Below are 14,242 nucleotides of genomic sequence, written 5' to 3'. Positions count from 1 at the left end.
GTGACCTTGAACCCGCAGAGGACAAGGAAGAAATGATCAGCACCATTCTCGGAGAGTTCCCTCAGTCCTGGACTCGCATAAATGATGCCATAGTGGTACCCGTCCTGCATTTCCTGCAACCGGCCCAGCAACAACCAACACCAGAGCCGGAAGGTGAAGAGGAGCAAGCGGTTCCAGAGGCAGAAGAGCCTGTACCAGCAGCCCAGGAGAGTCAACCCTCTGCTGACAGTGAGCCTGCCATGCCTGCGGTAAGCCAAAGGACCCGCAGACAGCTGCCTGCCCTACCTGTACACCCAGCTGGTAGCTGTACCCCTAACGCTATTGGGGAAAGCCAGGTTGGTCCACCACCAGACAGTGGGCTACGTAGGTCAACCAGGAGCACAAAGGGGCAGATACCCGCTCGCTGGAGAATATAGAGTGTACTAAAATTGTAAATAACCCTGTTGCCAAATGTTAAATTGTTTGCCAAGTTACCTGCATGTTTATTGATAGTGTGTTTCAGTCTCTTGCAGCAACCGTAAGGACTCACAGGTTATGGACTTTTATAACCGGGACCTTGTATGGACTGCTTTCGGAGCCTAACCAAGGAATGAACTAAGACTGTAAAGGACTTGGGGTAGGACAGACCCCCACCTGGTTAAGGCTCCCGTTGTTTTGGTGATATGGACACCCGGTCACAGACCACACTGTGACCTTAAGAACTCAATTTGTGCGCCGTCTGTCTATTAATGTTTTATTGTTATGCATATTGTCTTTGTTTATTGTTTAGTCCCGGAGTACTAAATTTCACTGGATTGCCTGTCTCAGCTTTGAGACGTGTCCCAGAGTGGAGCAGGGACAGAAAGTTGATTGCACCTAAGAGGAAGTGTGGCAGTAGGAGAGAGCCACAAGCCAGAGACAAGAGGCGAAGAGAGCCTGTCTTGGCAGAGAAAAGACTTAATTTTACCAGACTTTGGTGTCTGAGGCTGGAAGGATTCCACATCCCCCAGCAGAGAACCAGTCCGCAAGGGACTGTACATTCCTTGGCCGAGGAAGCCTGGAGGCCCTGCCACAACCGAAGGGACCAGTAAAGCCGTACAAGGCTGGGAGCAAAAAGGAACCCACGTCGCAGACCATACAGGCGAGAAAGCACGGAAAGCTCGGAAACGTGGGCTGTTATCCTATCAGGAGGAGATAGTCAGAAGGAGCGCAGAAAGCACGGTAGGCCTACACCCTCACCCTGACCAGGGCCAATTTCCCCGTTGCTCTCAGACATCCAGGTCCCCTCCTAGCTGGGACTGTTTGTGGGTCAGTTTACCTGTTTAGTAAAGACCCTGGACTGCAACCTGTTGTCTGTGTGCTCCTTGCTCTTCCAGCACTACCATCACTCCCACCATCCACTATACTGCCCTGGGGCCGCACTCTTCCCGTGGGGAGTCACACTACCATAGCTGCACACCTCATCAGCCCCAGCGGTCTGCATGCAGCGGCGGTTCCTAATAACCGCAATCCACGGGTGGCGTAGTCGGACATAATATAACGGACTACCACTGGCCTGACCACCCTGAGCCACGGAACCGGGTTGCCACTACTACTCCCATCGCTCCCTATTGCCCGGATCCGAGTGCCCCACGGCCCAGGGGGTGAGTCAAGAGCACTAGGGCAGCCGTGGTGAGAAGAGCACCAGGGCAGCGGCGGTGAGAAGAGCACCAGGGCAGCAGCAGTGAGAAGAGCACCAGGGCAGCGGCAGTGAGAAGAGTACAAGGGCAGGGGCCATGAGCACAGGTCAGTAGCCTAGTAACAGTAGTACAATGTCAGAATTTTCACCGCCGCTGTCGCCGCAGTGTTCAGAGCACAGCAGACAAATCATCACGTTGCTGTGCTCTGCACACTCACTCATCTCTGCTCAGTCTGTGTAATGCCTCATTCAGTTTTCCATAATACAGGGAGTGGGACGTCTGAATGAGGCTTTACTGCTGTGTTTGCAAAATGTATGAGAAGAGATGACTTTGTCACGGACCTCAGCACTCTGCACAGTCAACTTCAGCATACAGAGCGCAGTAACCAGTGACAAAGTCATCTCTTCTGATGAACTGTGCGCTGAGCCGTGTATCTAATAAACCCAGTGGTGATACAGTCTGCATATGTAATCTCTGCATGTGATACAGTACGTGTATCTAATACCATCATGTATGATGCACTTCATGTATCTAACCCCTTTGTGTGTGATAGACAGTGTATCTGACGGGCCCCCTGGGCCGCGTGTGTGTGGGGATACCCGGAACCGGACCCGTTGTGGATGCTGGGGGTTGTAGTCCTTGTGTGGCGGGGACCCGGTCCCGTGGCTCAGGGTGGTCAACCCAAATGGCAGTCTAATTTATAGGGTTTTGTGATATTATGTCCGACTACGCCACCCGTAGATTGCGGTCAGATTGAACCGCCGCTGCAGGGCAGACCGCTGAGGCTGGTGTGACCTCACTTCTGTCCGGCTGCCTCGGGCCTTCTCTGGTAAACCTTGGCGCCAGTTTCCCTTACCCTATATGGTGCCTTCCTAGTGGGTGTAGCGAGGTGCTGCGCCACGTGAAATGTCACAGCCTCCGGTTTCTAGCTGAGGGTAGGTCCGCCTCCACTAGTTTCGGGGACCGGTCTCCCCCTTTGGCCTGACCCTTCTACGCAGGTAGATTCGGGCGTGCCACACGCCAGTTCACACCCCTGGGGTCCCTTCGTTCCTTGAGCCTCCTCCGCTCCTCTTCCTTCCTTCTTCCTCCTCCAGGCCCCGGCCTCCTTCTCAGGCCTGCCTGCGGAGCAGAGCCCATGCAGAGCCTCTGCTCCCAACTACTGAACTCACTGACTTCTCCTCTTACTGTCTCTCCTTGCTCTTTTAGTGCTGGATGGGCCTCACAGGCTAGGTCCGCCTCCGGAGCAGAGCCCCATGCAGAGGCCCCTACTCTGTCACTTCTTCTCTCAGACTGAACACAGAACTAAGATGGTGCCCACCTTTTATACCTCCTTCTAGGTGCACCCAGGAACTGCCCTCTCCCTCCTATGCACTACAGGGTTCCCCCTTCCTCGGTATTCCCTCCCCCCACTCCAGCCAGGGACAGGGACTGTCATGCTCTACTTGGAGCATATCGGTCGCCCTGCCCCCCGGAAATGTGGTGTAATGCATGCAGGTGTCGGGGTCCTGATCCCCACTCCATCCTTACCTGAGAGTGAGATATCACACCTCTGGGTGAGGTGCAATACCTCTGTAGCTACCGAGCCCTCAGGGTGCTACATTCCCCCCTGGTAAACCACAGCACGTCCGCGGGCTGGAACAGAGCAAAAAACAGTGCAAATTAGGACATGCAAAGAAAAATTTTTATTTTTATTTTTTTTTTAACTGTCAACTGCTTATCATTTCCCTTTATGGGAAACATTTTCTCTTTTCAACATTATTAGTGCACTTTTAATATCACGGGAACTCTTTTATCAAACATCATGTAAAGCATCATATAAAGCATTTCGGTATATAAAACTTTTCATATAAAACGTTTTCAAGTGGACTCTCTTGTACTGGCCGCGGTGCAACTTGCGACCAGGTGTCCATTTTTTTTCAATAAGGTGCAAACTTGCAAACAGGTAACAGATGAACACGAGGGACCCCTCCCAAACCCTCAACGAAGGCCCTGGGGTGGCTGCAAGGCGTAGCTGATCCAGATGCTGGACCTCGTCTTTGGCCACCTCCAACGGGTTTTTGTTCTGAGGTCAGTTGTTGTAGTTCCTTATAAAACCAGTAGGGGGCCCTTTAAGAAGTGCAACTATTTACACAGTTGACCGCTCCCATTCTCGGCCGGATAGTTCACAAAAAGTTGGCTGCTCCCAGTCCTCAGCCGGATTACTCACAGACCCTTTTCGGGTAATTTTTAACAGACACACAAACTTTCGCAACAACCCTTAACCGGGTAAACTTTTCTGTAATCCGGAAAACAGCGTGTCAAATTTCTCATAATCCGGAAGACGGCATGTCCTTTAACTTTTCACCCAGGCGGGTAACTATTTACAATTAGGTTGTCGCCCATTAATTAAGATATCCTTGTAAACTCTCCTCCTCCTCACCATACTCTTCAGACCTGTCCGGGTCCTCTGGATAGCAGTGCTCACGGTAGTGCTCTTCCTCTACCCGCTGGACATTGAGGGCATACCACCCCCGCAGTCCTCGATGTCGGGTGTAGGACACCAAGTCCCCCGGATACAGATCCCATCCCCGGTGACCCTCAGGCAGATGGCTCGCCACGTCCCTCCTATTGACAAAGAGGTCCGTGTCTGTAGTAGGGTCCCGGATGAACCCCCACCCTTTCTCTTGGTGGAACTTTACCACGGTCCCAGCAATTTTAGGAACGCGTGCAGCTTGGGGGTTTCGGCGGGTCGGAGTCTTCTCCTCTGCGCTCCGGGCCTGCAGCTGCTCCCTCTTCTGGCGCCGCACCCGCTCCTCCTTCTCAAGCTGCCTGATTTCCCGCTGGCAGAACTCCCGCCTGCGAGCTGCGGCCGCCCGCGTCTCCTGCGAAAACCCCATCAGATCCTCCCCGGTCTGGTCCCACTCGATCTGGACCTCTTCCTCCGGGAGCTGGGGGATGGCGACTGACTGTGGCACGGGCAAGAGCGGAGCAAGCGGGGCCTCGGCCTCTGCGGACAGGTTCTTCCGCTGACTAGGCTGAACCCATCCCTCTGGTACGGGGACCGGCTCTCCATCAGGTCCGGCGAGCTGGCTGTACAGGTCGGTCCCTAGTGGTGGTGGCTTCGGGACCTGGGGCGCACTCGGTTTGGAGTCGCCTGGGGAGGTCAGGCCTTGCAACCGGGCCTGGAGCTGGCCGCTTCCGACCGCACCCGGGGTCAGGGGGCACAGCCTTGGGCTTGCTCCGGCGACAGTGCTCACAGCTTGGGGCCTGTGTACCGGCGGCGGGAGCAGGGGAGGCGCAGCGATGCCCAGGACGTCTGGCTCCGCGACAGGGTTTGGAGGCAGGTTGGTAACATCAGGGCTGGTGGCAGGAGTGTCCCCCTTACCTGCTTCCAGGGCTGCGCTGCTCTCAACTTCCGGCCTCCGCTCCTCGTCCTCAGGGGCTGGCTCACTGGCCGGTGCTGGCGGCGCCCGTGCTGCTGGGCCGCGACCTGCTGGGCCATCTCCTCTCTCCATTCTGCTACAGCTTCCCGCTGCACCTGGACCATCCTCCGGTCCAAATCCTCCAACGCCGTTTGGAGGAACTCCGGGTCCTCTCCAGGGAGCTGAGCCATCAGCTCCTTGAGGCTGTACGGGGCCACGATAGCCTGTAGCAAGCCACCCGTCAGGGTGCTGGAGTCGGTGCTGCTCGCCATCTCCGGGTGTGGTCTGTCGAGACTGATCCAAACCACAACCTGCCCCCCCCCGGTTTTCTTCTCTTTCCGCCCCTGTTGGGGGTGGTCCCGGGGCAATCTGCTGACAATCACTCTCAGGGGCAGCCCCCCCACGTTGATGGACATCTCTACAGCCGCACTTATGGCTGTTGGGGGTGAGCTCCGTCGTTGGCACCATTCTGGGACCTCACCCACTATGGGAAGTGGCTTCCTGTTGTCTTTTGGCGCGCACATTATGGCGTCCGTTCAGCTGGGGCGGGCGCCATATTCAATACAGTGAAACAGTCCCTTTTCAGGCACGCAGTACCCGTTGGTGGCAGGCACGAAATCCTGCCGACTACGCCAAAAGTTGACGCGCCCCCTGGGACGCGTGTGTGTGGGGGTACCCGGAACGGGACACATTGTGGATGCTGGGGGTTGTAGTCCTTGCGTGGCGGGGACCCGGTCCCGTGGCTCAGGGTGGTCAACTCAAATGGCAGTCTAATTTATAGGGTTTTGTGAGATTATGTCCGCCTACGCCACCCATGGATTGCAGTCAGAGTGAACCGCCGCTGCAGGGCAGACCGCTGAGGCTGGTGTTGTGGGTGCAGCAGAGGATAGTATAACTCCCCACAGGAGGAGTATAGCCTCAGGGCAGCAAATGTGGATGTTGGGGGTGATGGTGCGTGGGAGCAGCAGTAACAACCCAGAGTCCTGAAATGCAGTCCAGGGTATTTACTCACAGTTCTTTATCCACGTTACTCCAGCTGGTCATAACGTCCCATGTCGCACTGTGTTCACCAGGTGAGGGGCTCGGCCTACTCCCAGATAACTTTGGAGCGTTTCACAGGAACCTGTTTGTGTGTCCTTTCTCTGGCCTGTCGTACCCCGCCAGTGACCTCGCTTCTGTCCGGCGGCCTCGGGCCTTCTCTGGTAAACCTTGGCGCCAGTTTCCCTGACCCTATGTGGTGCCTTCCTAGCGGGTGTAGCGAGGGGCTGCGCCACGTGAAATGTCACAGCCTCCGGTTTCTAGCTGAGGGTAGTTCCCCGCCTCCACTAGTTTCAGGGACCGGTCTCCCCCTTTGGCCTGACCCTTCTACGCAGGTAGATTCGGGCATGCGGTGGCGACTCGCCGGTCCACACCCCTGGGGTCCCTTCGTTCCTTGAGCCTCCTCTGCTCCTCTTCCTTCCTTCTTCCTCCTCCAGGCCCCAGCCTCCCTCTCAGGCCTGCCTGCGGAGCAGAGCCCATGCAGAGCCTCTGCTCCCAACTACTGAACTCACTGACTTCTCCTCTTACTGTCTCTCCTTGCTCTTTTAGTGCTGGATGGGCCTCACAGGCTAGGTCCGCCTCCGGAGCAGAGCCCCATGCAGAGGCCCCTACTCTGTCACTTCTTCTCTCAGACTGAACACAGAACTAAGATGGTGCCCACCTTTTATACCTCCTTCTAGGTGCACCCGGGAACTGCCCTCTCCCTCCTATGCACTACAGGGCTCCCCCTTTCTCGGTGTTCCCTCCCCCCACTCCAGCCAGGGACAGGGACTGTCGTGCTCTACTTGGAGCATATCGGTCACCCTGCCCCATGGCAATGTGGTGTAATGCATGCAGGTGTCGGGGTCCTGATCCACACTCCATCCTTACCTGAGAGTGAGATATCGCACATCTGGGTGAGGTGCAATACGTCTGTAGCAACCGAGCCCTCGGGGTGCTACATATCTAATCCATCATGCGTGATACACTCAGTGTATCTGATCCCATCATGCACCTCGCTGTGAGCTGTGAGGTCTTATATAGACAGGTGTGTGCCTTTCCAAGTCAAGTCCTATCAGTTTAATTAAACACAGCTGGACTCCAATGAAGGAGAAGAACCATCTCAAGGAGGATCACAAGGAAATGGACAGCATGTGACTTACATATGAGTGTCTGAGCAAAGGGTCTGAATACTTATGACCCTGTGATATTTCAGTTTTTCTTTTTTAATAAATTTGCAAACATTTCTACATTTCTGTTTTTTTCAGCCAAGATGGGGTGCAGAGTGTACTTTAATGAGAAAAAAAAATGGCTGCAATGAAACAAAGAGTGAAAAATTTAAAGGGGTCTGAATACTTTCCGTACCCAATGTACTCTGTGTACACAGTATACATATATAATTCCAGGGTGTGATACACTCTTTGTATCTAATTCCATCATGCGTGATACACACTCTGTGTATCAGTAATGTCTCCGCACTGTGATCCTAAACTTCATCCTCCTTTATCCTTTTGAAAACGCCCAGAAGGGGAGGAGAGCAGTGATATCACACGCATATGAGCAGACCGCGCCCACATTTACTGCAGTCATAAAGCAAGCTATCTGTATTCTAGGTTTTCATGGCAAATTTCAGCAGCTGCTCCCCCTAGTGTTTAAAAGTGGAAAATATCAAAACTTTTTAAAGTTATTTTTCACCATTAAAAAAGTTAATATATATTTTTTTTATTTTTTCAATTGTTGAAAAATTTTTCGGGGGGATGACACATTCCATTTAATAGAACCACACTGTGCATTTTTATTAGTGCCGCACTATGCCCCTGTGAGCACCGTAAAGTGACCCATAACATGCCAGTCTCTCAATAGCATTGATAGTGATACAGAGCTGGGACACGAACCACCAGACTGACTCAGACTCAGATTCTGAAAAAATGTCAGATAACCCCTTTATTCCCGGGAATGTTGTAAGCCACTAATGATGATTGTGCAGACAAAGCAGGGCCGGCCCTGGGGTGTGGACTTCAGGAAACTAAGTCAATTGGAGGAAAAATTGCAAATTCCCAGGAGGGTTAAAGGCAGAAATGAATGGTGTGAACTGGTGCATGGCCGGGCGTGGGCTCACATATAATCACTACTCCAACCCAAAAATAGACTACGCAGTATAAAATCATCCCAAATGAGAAATAAAATGTAATGCGGACGTGTCACCATGTTGGGAGAAGCAGAGCCAGACAGAAATCTTCCGTATGTGGCTCATTCACACGTCACTGATTTTCTTGTAGGAGAAAACCGGTCCACTCTCTGTAATTTTTGTATCAGAGTTTGGCCAGTGTCAGATTTTGCTATCCTAGTTTCATCAGTTTTTCTTGGATGAGAAACAAAAAAGTTAAAAAAGTCCCCCCCCCTTCTATCTAGCAGTCCGTGGTGGTGATGGCATCCGAGTGCCGCCTGTTTTTTATTTCACAGACCCACAGACTTGCTTTGCCGGTGTTGATCAGACACCCGGATCAAAACCGAACATGTCTCTGCGATTTTGCACGGTGTGTTTGTTCACGGCTTGTGAACAGCCCCATTCACTATTATAAGTACGAGCGATGTCCGTAAAAAACATAAAAATTCACAGATGCGTGAATGAGCCCACATAGTTTTTATTTTTATTTGATAATGTGAAATAATTTTTACCCCTTTTTTGTAATTATCTATCAAGAAACAAGACTGACCAGCATCTCCAAACAAAATGAAGCAAGTGTGAACAGGTACAAGCTGCTTTGACTGCAGTAAATACACACAAAAAAGTGCTGAAGCACACGGAGGTCACCTTGTCGTGGTCGGTGGGTGCACACGGATGGGCCAATTTGTGCACTAAGTATCTGAATTCTATAAGTATATTCTATATAGCAGTAATGCATATTTAATATATATAATGGTTGCATATATCATGGTGCACACAGCGGCTGCTGCACTTTTTGTAGGTATATTATGCAGTCACAGCAACTTGTACCTGTTCACACTTGCTTCATTCTGTTAGAAGGTGCTGGTGAGTTTTTGTTTCTAGGGGTGGTGAAGGCATCCTTAGTTGGCTGATCACCCCTTTCAGAAGTCTAAGGCTATGTGCACACGATGAAGAAATGCTCAGGATTTTTTGCTGAGCATTTCTGCATCTCCCTGGCAGAAAAAAAAGCATGCGGATTGTACATGCGGATTGTACATGCGGATTGTACATGCGGATTGTACATGCAGATTGTACATGCAGATTGTACATGCGGATTGTACATGCAGATTGTACATGCAGATTGTACATGCGGATTGTACATGCAGATTGTACATGCAGATTGTACATGTGGATTGTACATGCGGATTGTACATGCAGATTGTACATGCAGATTGTACATGCGGATTGTACATGTGGATTGTACATGCAGATTGTACATGCAGATTGTACATGTGGATTGTACATGTGGATTGTACATGCAGATTGTACATGTGGATTGTACATGCGGATTGTACATGCGTTTTCCTGCCAGGGACATGCGGAAATGGAGCGGTTACCCACTGACATTTCCGCATGCGGATTGACAAGCGCTTTCCAAGCGATTTTAGCATCACTTGGAAAGTGCTTGTGACAGCTAGGTCACACTATATAAATCCATGCAAACGGTAAAAATAAAAAATAAATGTATACTTACCCTCCGATGGCCCCCGGTGTCCCGCTCACTCCGTTCTCCCTTGCCGGCAACATTGACCCGTCACATGACTCTGACGTCAGCGCAGGTCCTTCAACTCACTGCAAAGTGCCGGGAACCAAGCAGGAGCGCAGCGCGGGCCGACAGAAGGTAAGTATACATTTATTTTTTATTTTATTCTTTTTTTATAGATTTTTTAATGGTACCTGGGTGTGGAGGAGACTCTCCTCTCCTCTACTCCCGGGTACCATCCGCACATTAGAACGCGTGGATTACGCATCTACATATACAGTGATGCGTAATCCATGCGGTCTAATGCAAGTCAATGGCGGCGAAAATGCTGCGTTTCCGCAAAATTAAAGGACATGCGGCGGATTTTTGAGCGCAGCATAAACGCTGCGGAAAAATCCGCAGCATGGGCACAGCACATGCGGATTATCATTGGGGAACATTGCTGCCCTTCTACCATGCGTTTTTAATGCGTTTTTAATGCGTTTCCGCAGCTGCAAAAATGCTGCGGAAACGCATTAAAAACGCATTGTGTGCACACAGCCTAAGGTTGTTTTTAATTACTGTTGCCCTTTACATTTGTAGACTTTTGGCCCAGGGGATGAACATATAATTGAAGAGGTTAGGGTGCCTCCAGAGAAAGGTCGCCTTGTCATGGCTGGTGGGTACCAACATATTGGCCAATTTGTCTGCTAAGTACATCAATTTTATAACTATACTCTATATAATAGTAATGTACATCATATTTCATATATTTAATGTTTGCATACAGTGCAGACCAAAAGTTTGGACACACCTTCTCATTTAAAAACCCCTTTACAACCTATGACGTCTTAGTACGTCATAGGCTACCTCCCCCGGTTCAGTGAGGGCTCCGGCGCTGAGCCCGCACTGAACCGAGCACATGTCAGCTGATTCTTACAGCTGACATGTGCCCGCAACTGCCGCGGGTGGAATCGCGATCCACCCGCGGCTGTTAACATGTTAAATGCCGCTGTCAATCTCCGACAGCAGCATTTAACGCGCGCTTCCGGGAAGCGCGTCCTAAGCCCCACCCATCGGTGACCCCGTCACATGATCGCGGGTCACCAAGAGAATGCCAAGAGTGTGCAAAGCAGTCATCAAAGCAAAAGGTGGCTACTTTGAAGAACCTAGAATATAAGACATATTTTCAGTTGTTTCACACTTTTTTGTTAAGTATATAATTCCACATGTGTTAATTCATAGTTTTGATGCCTTCAGTGTGAATGTACAATTTTCATAGTCATGAAAATACAGAAAAATCTCTGCTCTGCTTGTCCTCCGCATCTGCGGTTTCCCTCTGCTCGGCTTGTCCTTAGCACCTGCGGTTTCGCTCTGCTCTGCTTGTCCTCCGCACCTGTGGTTTGTTCCTGTATCCCAGTCTGTACTGATCCCTATCCAGCTGGCTTTCCTCCCTGCCAGTACCCGCCTGTCTTTATACCTGCCAGTACCCGCCTGTCTGCATGCCAGCAGTGCCTGCCAGTACCCGTCTGTCTGCATACCAGCCGTGCCAGCCAGTACCCGTCTGTCTGCATACCAGCCGTGCCTGCCAGTACCCACCTGTCCGCATACCAGCCGTGCCTGCCCGTTCCTGCATTCCCCGGTGTGGGTCAACAGCTGTGACCAAGGTCTGACCTGGAGTAGCACCTGGGCCACCTCCCACGTCCCTCCTCAGACCACGGAGTCGATTAATCCGCCGTGTGTTCATGGTCGGATCTGGAGAGGCCCCTAGTCACGGCCCCCCAGGCACTCCTCGGTTCGTGGCCCAGTGGGACCACTAACCACGCTCACGCCAGTCAGTCCCGGCGTGAGCGTAACACAATGGAGGACAAACTATGTAAATTGATTAAATGCTCAAACAGTGAGAGATGAGCCCCTGCCACCTCCCTCTGACCTGTGGATGATGACCTAAGCCACAGATGTGGGTATAAAAAAAAAAAGAATTTCTACCGTCTGAAAAAAGGATCAGAGTGACTTGCCAGAGCAACAGCTAGGACAACATGGCTCCATCAAGAGTGACACAGTTTGGATTCTACAGGATGCCTACTTAAGGGACCATGGCCCTGGCTGGAGGAATACAGATCTGCTCTATTGACTATCACAGAACCCATGGATATGTAGCACCCTGAGGATTCGGCTGCTACAGGGGTATTGCACCTCAGGCCAGAGGTGTGATATTCCACTCCCGGGTAAGGATGGAGTGTGGAACTGAGCTCAGTAGGCTGCATACACTACATACATCCCATTTCCGGGGGACAGATCAACGGTACTCCCACCAGTTTATGTGCAGGTACGTTAGTGTCTGTCCCTGGCTGGAGTGGGAGGGGGGTGGAACATCCCAGTAGTGTAGGGGCAGATAGGGGGAGCAGTCTGGGTAAAGCTAGGAGCTCATTGGGTGCTGGTCACCTGAGCTCACACATAGAGGGAGTATATAAGGTGGGAACCATCTTAGATCAGGGTCAGACAGGCAGACAGCTACTAGTCAGTCTGTTGTAGAGGGCCAAGCAGTCCTGAAAGAAGAGAGAGAGGAGTCAGAAGGACCCAGAGGGGAAGAAGAGGGAACCCCAAGAGCCCAAATACAAGCAACAGGGTGAAGGGTTGGCACAAGGGTACCGGATCCCAAGCTGGTGGAGGGCACTAATCCTCAGCCAGAGACCGGAGGTTGTGGGCAGGATCTGCCACGACCCCCCCACTAAATCCACTGCGAAGGCACAGAGAAAAGGAACGTCAGAAAGGGAGCTCAGGATCACGCTCCAGAATTACCTGGGGATTGGCCGAGTCCAGGACCTGGTGGACGCAGCACGGCTCGGGCGGTCACTCAAGGCCGGAGTGACCAGCGCAACAGCAGTAAGTAAAAACCCTGAACTGCACAGCCCGACTCTGAGTCTTATTACCACCCTCACTGCACCACCACAACCACCACCCTCTACAACTGACCCCCTGAGGCTATACCCCTCCCGTTGGGGGTTATACTACCAGAAGCTGCACACACACCACCAGCCTCAGCGGACCCTGCTGCAGCGGCGGCCGTATTGACCGCAAATCAACGGGTGGCGTAGTCGACACTAAAGAACATCCAGCAACATCTGTAGGACTGCCACACACTGAGCTTGACACCCTGGGCACGGACTGGGTCACCGCCACTCGGAGACTACAACCCCCATCTGATCCGGATCCGGGTATCCCCCAAACAACACTGGCCCAGGGGGCGCGTCAACTTTGGCGTAGTCGGCAGGATAACGTGCCCACAACCACCGGGTACTGCGTGCCTGAAGAAAAGTTCACCGTTACCTTAAAAAGAAGTCTCCCGCCGGTTCCGGAGGGTCCCCGCCAACGGACCCCATCACAGGTCGTTTCCCGCCGGTTGTCCGCCATTTGCAGCTTTTTCCCGCCATCCATGGAGTTTCCCGCCACTGGGAGACGATTCCCGCCATTTCCAAAGATTTCCTGCCTTGGAAGAGCGGACGCCATTATGGGCGTGCCAGAGGGTGGCAAGAGGCCACCTCCCATCGTGGGCCAGGTCGAAGAATGGCGCCAAAAGCGGAAACCGCGCCCACCAACAGAGACTGTGATGCTGGAAGTGTCCATCAGCGTAAGAGAACTGCCCCTGGAACTGACAATCACAAAGTTGCCCCGGGACCACCCCCAATGTGGGCGGAGACTGAAAAAAAGAACGAAGATGGGTGCAGCCTGGAGGAGTCTGGAGAGAGCGCACCCGGAGACAAGAAGTCTGGAGAGGACTCCGGAGAAAGCGTACCCGGAGATGGAGGGAGAGACAGGCAGCACCGACCCAGTGGTCAGGAGCCTGCTGCAAGCAACAACGCCACTAGGCTTAGTGGAAATCCTGGCACAGCTCCCCCGAGACCGGGAGTGTGCACAGACCGCGCTGGAGGGCCTCGCACGGAGGATGGCCCAGGTGCAGCAAGACACGCTGACGGAGTGGAGCCGTGAGATGGCCCAGCAGACCGGAACCCGTCAGCGGAGCACGCCACCCGAGACGAGGAGACAGACCGCCTCTGAGGATGGTGCAGGAGGAGTGAAGGCCGGAGACGGCGCTGAGGAGGGAGCTGAACGGACGGAGGCAGGTAAAGGGGACGTCTCTACCCCGAGCCGAGAAACCGTGTACCTGTCCCAGCTCCCCGTCGCAGAGCCCGAAATTCCCCCTGCCGTGCCCGTCGCTGCATCGTCACCGTGCCGGACTAGGCCTCAAGCAGAAGCCGCGGCTGCGACCCCTGTGACGTCACACGCCTCGACCCTGAGCGCGACCAAACAGGAAATACCATCGGCCTGGTCGCAAGGTCTAGTACCTCCGGGCGCCGCAATTCCAACAGCGCCCCCTACCTCCGCGGAGCCACCGGCCTGGTCACAGGGCCGAGTAACCCCGGGCGCCGCCGTCCTTACGGTGCCCTTTACCTTTAGGGTGCCCCAAGCCTGGTCGCAAGGCCTGGTCAACCCG

This window comes from Phyllobates terribilis, unplaced genomic scaffold, assembly GCF_046119375.1.
Source record: "Phyllobates terribilis strain yellow unplaced genomic scaffold, ASM4611937v1 Scaffold_11__3_contigs__length_659146591, whole genome shotgun sequence".
NCBI classification, from domain to species: Eukaryota; Metazoa; Chordata; class Amphibia; order Anura; family Dendrobatidae; genus Phyllobates; species Phyllobates terribilis.
This window is presented reverse-complemented; position numbering follows the sequence as displayed.